Here is a 9,982-nt window from a genome sequence, read left to right on the forward strand (position 1 = left end):
ACAATTTGGTTCTTTTTCACAGATTTTTTCTTCAGTGCCGAGATACTTTTTATGTACACACTATTACTAGTGCTAATAACTATAATTCGAAAAAACCCTCCCAGTCCACACAATAGTAGCGCTGGTTGACCATTTGTATTTTTGGGGCACACAAGCATTAGCTGAAAATATTCACAATTGTTTTCGATGGACTTAAGGTTAAATACATCTACACTAAAAGCCAATCAGACTTGGATCACTAGTGGAAGGTGAAACTTAAAAACTACTCCATTTACATGACATTCAGGTGCTGTTTACAAGTGCACACGTTTTAAAGAGCTATTTACAAGTATGCATTCTGTTGACACACATCATGTGCGTATATTTTACATAATTTTTGGTATATTTACATTTTCACTGCACATATGGCGCGCAGTGCCCGCATGTGGGTGGCAACTCCCAATGTGCAATATGCATACATTTTGGATCTAAGACACACAAACTCCACAACTGGCAACCCATTCGTCTTGTCTTTCATAAGGCCGATAAACTTCTTGTTCTGTAGAACAATACTGTAAGGATTATGGCGCATAACCATGTCAGTACACATGATGTGCATATATTTTACACGGTTTTTGGGCTATTTACATTATCACTGCACACATGGTGTGCATATATTTACAAGCACACATAGTGCACACCTATCTTACCTATTTGGTATGCATATATATTTACACTAAAATGTTTACACTTTGATAAATGGATCATACCAGTCCACGTACAATCACCCCACTCTCTCTCTCTCTCTCTCTCTCTCTCTCTCTCTCTCTCTCTCCCATTCATATCACTTTCATCAAGTGAATAATGTACGAGTTTGAATCCTGACCTCACAGATGACTCACTTATCATCATGATTTTTGATTGCAGCACAATGTACGCCTTGTGCTCTCATGATTGAATCCTAGTTCGCTGTATCATATGCTGCTGTTGCAGTGGAGCACCACGAACACCTCTGTACTGGCACTGCAAGCAGTCTTCAGTCATGAGGGTCATTGCAGCTGCATGACACGTACTATTTGTCTGCCTCTGGGTGGCAACTCCCAATTTGCAATATGCATACATTTTGGATCTAAGACCCACAAACTCCACAACTGGCAATCCATTCGCCTTGTCTTTCATAAGGCCGATAAACTTCTTGTTCTGTAGAACAATACTGTAAGGATTATTGGACACATAGGAAGATATGTAGAATCATTGGCGCAGCACCTGATTACTACATATGATCACAACCCTTCATCCAACAGATGAAACTGTCTGCATCTTTACGAAGTAGCTTTGGATCAGTGAAATAAATTTTCACAATGGAATCGGTACATGTGGAGTTTCGACGCCCCTTAGCGTTTTGATCCAGACACAAAGTTCACTTTTAAGTAAACGTTTGCTGACCTAACTAAAAACTAGTTATTGGCGTTCAATAAGAAACAAACATTGGAGTGACAATAACAGTGACGACAGCTGATAAGAGTGCAGCCAACAATAGTGATTTAACAGTGCCCAAACCTTTGAAAGTTCCTGCTGAAAACTCAATACTCCGGGGATCAGATAACTCCAGTTATCGCTCCCAGTGGGCCATGACCATTGCGAACGTCGTTTCAGATTGTTTTCAGTGATGGATAGAGATAAGCTTAACTGTGAAACTGGTGTACCAATGTATGGGTGTGAATAGTACCCCTTCATGTCCATGAAATACTATACTTGCTAAGGCTGTAAAATGTAGACAGGCTTGTTGGCTTGTTTGTATGTAACATAATTTTCTGCACAATCCATTTACCTTACACATAACTAATTGGCTGAATAAGTGCATAAGAGCTAGATTCAAATGGTTTTTAATTAACATACATCATCACACCTTGAAGGGTGCCTGTTAGTTGGCTCATTCACTTCCTCAGAATATATTTTACTTTCTTTGTGTTTTGAAATATTTATTTTAGTTCTACCTTTGGGACCTTGCACTGATCAGTTGTCATTTATATCGATTCGGATACTTCAGCAAACTCTTTGATAAACAACAACGTTGGTGGTGTCTTTGATAAGATGGATGGTCATCACCCATGGTACTGGAAGGTTTCTTGGGGAATGTCAGTCCATTCTTCACAGAGTCCTGCACTGAGGAGAGTATCAATGTCAGTCGGTGAGGCCTGGCACAAAGACATCATTCCAAAACATCCCAAAGGTATTCTATAGGATTCAGGTCAGGACTCTGTGCAGGCCATTCCATTACAGGGACGTTATTGTCGTGTAACCACTCCACCACAGGCTGTGCATTAAGATCAGGTGCTCGATCGTGTTGAAAGATGCAATCGCCATCCTCGAATTACTCTTCAACAGTGGGAAGCAAGAAGGTGCTTAAAACATCAATATAGACCTGTGCTGTGATAGTGCCAAGCAAAATAACTAGGGATGCAAGCCACCTCCATGCAAAACACAACCACACCATAACACTACTGCCTCCGAATTTTACTGTTGGTACTACACACACTGGCAGATGATGTTCACCGTGCATTCGCCATACCCACACCCTGCCATCGGATCGCCACATTGTGTACCATGATTCGTCACTCCACACAACGTTTTTCCACTGTTGAATCGTCAAATGTTTATGCTTTTTACACCAAGCGAAGCGTCGTTTGGCATTTACCAGTGTGATGTGTGGCATATGAGCAACCGCTCAACCGTGAAATCCAAGTACTCTCACCTCCCACCTAACAGCCATAGTACTTGCAGTGAATCCTGATTCAGTTTGGAATTCCTGTATGATGGTCTGGATAGATGTCTGCCTATTACACATTACGACCCTCTTCAACTGTCAGCAGTCTCTGTCAGTCAACAGACGAGGTCAGCCTGTACGTTTTGTGCTGTACGTTTTGTGCTGTACGTATCCCTTCACGTTTTCACTTCACGTACGACCCAAGTGACACCCAATCACCTGACCACGTTCGAAGTCCATGAGTTCCACAGAGCGCCCCATTCTGTTCTCTTATGATGTCTAATGACTACTGAGGTCACTGATATGGATTACCTGGCTGTAGGTGGCAACACAATGCACCTAATATGAAAAACGTATGTTTTTGGGGGTGTCCGGATACTTTTGATCACATAGTGTATCTAACCCCGATAAAACATTCAGGCGTCACCCTGTAACCTCCTCCTCACTTATCGACCTTAATGACAGTGAAAAATTAAACCGCGTGTACCTAATGGGAATTTTGGAAAAGCAATCGTCACCGAAGTTAAACTGTCGGTAAAGAGGGAGGAAGGGGTTACATATAAATGAAAGGAAATATGCAAATGAAACTGGTGGAAATTAATTTTGAAAAGGGGTAAAGTTAATAAAGAAAGTAAATGTGCGGCCGTTACGTCAACAATTAACTAGCGGTAATTAGATATTTGAGATTTGGGGGAAATCACGGTCGCCTGTCCTAAGGACAATTACTATAGTAACTGAAAAAGAAAGGTTATTACACATATAATTAGCACTAGAAGCGTGGCAACTGAAGGTTGACACGTGTAGTGTGAAAACTGAAAGTTTGTCAGAAGTAATAAATTTCGCTACACTCTGACTTAATTTAGCAAAAGAATTAATAAAACCGGAAAATCGAAAGTTAATTTAGTGACTGAAGTTAATAGCGAGCTTTCTTTCTGAAGCACATCGAAATCCAGCAGAATACGGTTAGTCTTGGACTACCTCAACAATCATTTCAAAAGCAACTTGACTCTACGCAATTTAGAAACAAGAGATTTAACTTTGAACTTGAATTAAATGATTCTGAATAATTAACAATAATAAAATTTAGTACGTACCAAGCTGAGCTGCAGTCACAGGTAAGCTAAAATATGCTAACAAAACTCGCACTCTTAATTTGTGCTTGTGTAATCTAACTATTGTAGCCAGCTATGCTTTAACTGCACTTGGAAACTAAAGTAATGAAATGCAATGATAGTACTTTAATGCTGGCGTCTGAATTTCAACGACACTCGGTTTCATTTCGGAAAAGGAAGGGACCCTGCTTGGTAATGCAATTGGGACAATGAGCAACAAAGGTTCATGCTGAGTTGCTGTAATTTTGCGAGGCAAATGGAACAATTTGAAAAGCTGAGGTCTGCCATACAGTTCTGAAACTTTACGTGCTTTTAGTCTTCCTTGTTAGTTGATTGAAGGTTTGAAGCCGTCGATCGAGGAGGTGGCGACGGTCACTCATTGTCGACCGTCGCTGTTGCAGAAGCTGGATGTTGGCGCGCCTTCTTCTCGACACGGTCACCAAACGAAACGGGCTCTTGATGTGCGCCGGCTAATGCTTCCCGTCCGCGACACCGTGCCAGAAACTAACATAGCAAGTCGAGCGCAATTACATGCTGCTAAACCCCGGAAGCGCGGCAACTCGCGGGAGCGTCACACCACACACCTGCTCCACTCGCTACTCCAGCCAGACCCCAACTGCTCTGCCCGCGCTCCACGCGGCAGAGTTAACACTACCAAAGATCCTACACACTTTGATTCTTCACACGACCTATCGATGTAATCGTTCGATAGCAGTTTTCCCTAGGCAAGACCCAGCGTAAAAATACAAATAATATTTACGAAACAAACCAATTATACACCGACATAAATGCATACATACATACATACATATATATATATATATATATATATATATATATATACAAATAGTAAAACAATTACAATATATAAAGGCACAGAAATGTCATATATTCAGGTAACAAATTAAGGAAAAAACTTACAGTACAACAGATGGAAATAGGAGGATATGCATTTCCGGCGTTACACGTGCCCCACATTGTCTGAGGATGTTCGTGTAACCTAAACAGACTCAGAAAATGTCCCAAAAAATAAACAGCGGAAATGCATATGCGCAAAACATCATCAAAATTTAGCATTCGTCTAATTAAGCATAAATCAATTTTTTAGACCATAAAAATTGAGTGGAGACAGTCCTAATCTTATTCCACTCTGTCATCTTGCACAAAATAAAACAGGTTGACGACATATTAAAATTCATAGAAAGCATAGAAAATGGTTTAGCTATTCTAAAAATCTAAATTCCTAGCAGTATCAAGAAATGGAATACTATTTACAAAATTAATCAGATTACATGGTCATAGAAAACAGGTATATCAAAATACGCAAATTAATAATTAATTACATAGAATACATATTTTATATAAACTTTTCATAATTAATATTCTCGTCATGAGTGTGCACTTGACGCTAAACAAGAAAATAATATACAGCAGATCGACAAAAACATAAATGTTGCCAACAGAATTCTTTCATATCAGCTGTCCGGGAAGAAAAACAACTCCGCCTTCCGTACTCGCAAGTACAAAGAATGCCGACAGCGGCACAAGAGCCGACAGCGACCCGAGAGCCGACAGCGGCTCCACCTTGCCAGTATTGTTGCGCCCGCCTGTGCGGCACGCTTGATCTCACTCGCCTGTGTAGCGGCATTTCCAGAACGTCCGTTTCACTGAATTCTTTAGGAAAACTCACTCCCGAGTAATCTCAAGGAGTCCCTTAATACTATCACAGTGGATAACTCAACACTGTCCATCATCACACGCATGTACTAGCCTGAAACTTAAAACAGCGTCTAAGTACATCGGCAATGACTAGTAAAACACACATTCATGAAATCTGACAGCTAGTTACAAAAGCATATTTACATTCCTTAATCTACTGTGACTCAGCTGAAAACTTAAACTAGCAGCTTGGATTTTTCAATTGGTTAAAACGTCTAATCAAAAATTAATTACTTGTTAATTACAAGTTCTTTAATGACCTCTAGGTCAGGCAAAAGCATCGCAACATGGCACATCCTTAAATCTTACACTCTATATTACATACTGTACAAATTACCCATTCTGTGGTATTAATCAATCCTAGGTTGGTACAATTTCAAGTCTACAATATTCCGTATACCTAATCGTTTTCCAGAGCTTGGATACTCTAAGCAATAAGCATTTGTGTGAGGTATACCAATGACTTTATATGGTCCATTATACACAAACTTAAATTTAGAGATTTCATTGTCTATCTCGCTCGATTTCTCGTGAGCTTTTACAAGAACGAAGTCTCCGATTGCAAACTTAGCAAAACGCGCTTTAGCGTCATGACGACGTATGCGAGCATCAGCTTTTAGCTTCATTACTTCTCGCAAACGATCTTTTTTCACACCAATACTAATGTCAATCCGTGGAGGGAATTTGATTATCTCTTCCACTAAACTTTTACTTCTGTCATCCAACAGGATTTCCTCTGGAGAAAATCCCGTAGATTCATGTCTCAAGGTGTTCATAATTCTCTCAAATACTGCTACATATTTGCCCCATGCCCTATGGTTGTGATGGCAATAGGTACGGCAAAGTCGGCCTAGCTCGCGCATATACCTCTCAGCGGGATTCCCAGCCGGACAATAAGCTGAAATATGGATCACCTCGACCCCATTACTTTCCATGCCTTCATTCCACAACTTAGAAGTAAATTGTGCCCCATTGTCTGATAGAATCGCCTTGGGCTTACCAATATGAACAAAATAATCGTTCACAAGCTTGCTATAGACCGCTTTGGCTGTAGCTTTCCTAATCGGGTATAGCTTGATGAACTTAGAAAAAGCTTCTAGTACTACTAAGATGTAGGCAAAGTTTCCTGATGACTTGGGCAAAGTCCAAGCACAGTAATTCAAAGGTGTCGTTAGGCCTTATACTTTGCATAGGGCCACGACTCGTACAGTTGGTAACCTTCACCTTCTGACATAAATCGCAAGTTTTCACTCTGTCAGTAACGCGTTTTAACATGTTGTTAAAATGCACTACTTCATACAGCTTTTCCGTACATTTCTTCGGTCCACAGTGACCATACGCCAAATGGTAGTAGTCTATTATTTCCGTGACGAATTTGGTGGGCCAGCATACCCGCCAAATATTACTATCTTCACCCTTACGTATGTACAAGATATGATCGTATATCTTGTAATACTTCCTTAATTTCTCTCCTTCTGGACTCCTTTCGTCATATCGGGTTTTCACCATATTTAAACAACCATTCTCGTTCTGATGACGACGTAGATTCTTACAGATGTTCACTATTAATTTGCGTCCCTCAACTTCTTTAAAATAGTATAATTTGACCACTCCATCTGACTCCTCTTTCAATACATCTTGATTAGACTCGGGCAACCGCGACAGCGCATCCGCAACGCAATTGTCGGTCCCTTTTACGTAACAGATGTCATAGTTAAATTGCTGTAAATACAGCGACCACCTAGTCAGTCTTTCGTGAAGGAGTTTACAATCCTTCAGATAAGTGAGCGCCTTATGGTCCGTATGAATAACCACCTTACGGTCCCATAGGTAACCCTTGAACTTCTTGAATCCCCACACGATAGCGAGACACTCTTTCTCAGAAATCGTGTAGTTTCGCTCACTTTTTGATAAAGTTCGACTCGCGAACGCTATCGTCCGGTGTTCCTTATCCTCTCCTTTACCAACTTCTTGGAACAGTTCTACCCCCACCCCGTAATTCGACGAATCCGTTCCCAGATGGAAGGGTAGCGATAAATCAGGATGAAATAGTATGTTAGATCTTAACAACTCGTCTTTTAATTTCTCGAAAGCGGCCTGACACCCGTCATTCCACACAAACGGAACATTTTTGCGTAAGAGGTTATTCAAATTTTCATCATTAAACACTTGTCCTTTTACGAATTTACGGTAAAATCCTGTGAGCCCTAGAAAACTTTTTAACTGTTTCCTAGACTTGGGTGGAGGACAATTCCTTATTGCCTCTAGTTTCTCTGGGTCCTTCGTAATACCAGCAGTGGTAATTACATGCCCTAAAAATTTCAGTTCCTGCTTTACAAATTCGCATTTCTTTAGCTTTAGAGTCATTCCGCCACGGCGCAATGCTCTAAAAACTTCATCTAACAGGTCACAATGGTCATGCCAAGTGGCATTGGCCAACAATAGGTCGTCAACATATACAGTTAACCTTGAACTCAAAGCCGATCCTAGCACTTTTTCTAGGGCCCTGATGAATACGGACACAGATATATTAAGTCCAAACGGCAGTACTCTATACTGATAACACCTGCCCGCAAACAAGAAGGCAGTGTATGGCCTAGATTCTTCTTCGAGTTCTATTTGCCAGTAACTAGCCGTCAGATCGAGGCTGGTCATGAACTTAACGTCATGAAAACGTTGCAAAATCTCCTCCATACTCTCTGGTCTGTCTGTTTCACGTTGAACGACCCTATTCAACGTGCGTGCGTCAATCACAATACGCACACTACCATCCCGTTTTGCTACAATGACCAAACCGTTATTATATGGACTCGTACTTCTTTCAATCACTCCCCATTCGATCATCTTATCTATCTCCCGTTGCACTGCTTCCTTTTTGGACAGCGGTATAGCATACGGTCTCACGAAGAATGGTTCGTGCGGAATTACATGCCACTTGCATTTATACCCTTCCACAAGTCCCGGTTTGTCTGAAAACACACTCTTATTCCTCATTATCACTTCATACAGGCCTCGTCTTTGTTCGTGTGTTACGTTTGACACACCGTCTACAATACTTTCCAATGCAGTTTCTACACTATTGTCAATGCCGAGATTCCTCACATTACAGTAGTTCAAATTCATACCTACATCAATATCATTCGGCCAGTTAACAATGTGTATAGGCTGGTATTGCCTATGCACACCGTCTCCTGCCTCGTCAAAGCTAACTACTATTGTTTTATCTTGTGACGTACATGTCAAAGTTTTGCTTTCGCAATTAATCACTGCACGGTACTTTAATAGCCAATCTAACCCGATAATTACTTCCGTAGTTAAGTCTGGCACGACGACAAACTCTTGCTCAAATCGTGCCCCACATATCTCGAAGTTGACAAAAATCTGTTTTGTGACCGGTTTACTGGCCTTCCCAGTAGCACCGATAATTTTCACTCCTGTTACTGGCATAACTACGATACCAGGTCTGTCTTTCAGTAACTCAAATATTTTCCCAGATACAGCACTCAATTCTGCACCAGTGTCAATCAACACGTTTAGTTGTAGGTCGTGCATATTAGCAGACACTACATTCTGTCTACACTTGTCCTCGACTGTTTCTTTATTTTCCCACAATAAATCCTCGTCTATATCCAGGTCATTCCAGAAAAAACCATCCGGCTTTGATCCTAAATCCGGTTTATCTGGCGGCCTTTTCAGCCTCTGTTCACATACAGTCTTAATTTCAACACGTTTGTCCTGAGGCTTAGTCTGTAGCTTCGCCTCCAATACCGAAACCTTTTCCTCTAACTCGTCAACTAGTGAGTGTTGCCCTGCTATCATTTCACTAATTGTCACCTTCGTTGATTCCACTTTGGCCAGATTGATATCATCCGCCAATCTACCTGGAGGAATGTGCCCAGTAGTCTCTGCAATTACTTCCGCTAGATCTGCGCAACACACACTGCTATCGTCTGACCGTATAATGTCAGCTCTAACCTCATACACGCTGTAATCTATGTGCTTTTCTACCAATCGTGTCCGGCTATCACTAAAATTTTCGCAGTCTTTCTCCTTAATACTTTCGCAATGTTTAAACTGGAGGTTTGCGTCGGATGGGTCGGATACTTCTACCACTATAACTTTCGGTAAAGTCTGCCGGTTAGGGCCAGAACTTTCCGTTACTACTTCAACATCCAACTCCTGTGGGACGAAACACGGCGAATCTTGCTCGTGCTCCCCATTAACATCAACTATTTCTGGTAAAGTCTGCCGGTTAGGGCCAGAACTTTCTATCACTTCACAAACACTATCTTCCTGCGGGACGAGACGCGGCAAATCCTGCCCGCGCTCCCCATAAACGCTTCTCCCATACAGGCCCCTATAATCTCTTAGTTCGTCGTATAAGCGACCGAACTGCCTTAACCAG

This window comes from Schistocerca nitens, chromosome 1 (genome assembly GCF_023898315.1).
Source record: "Schistocerca nitens isolate TAMUIC-IGC-003100 chromosome 1, iqSchNite1.1, whole genome shotgun sequence".
Classification (NCBI taxonomy): domain Eukaryota; kingdom Metazoa; phylum Arthropoda; class Insecta; order Orthoptera; family Acrididae; genus Schistocerca; species Schistocerca nitens.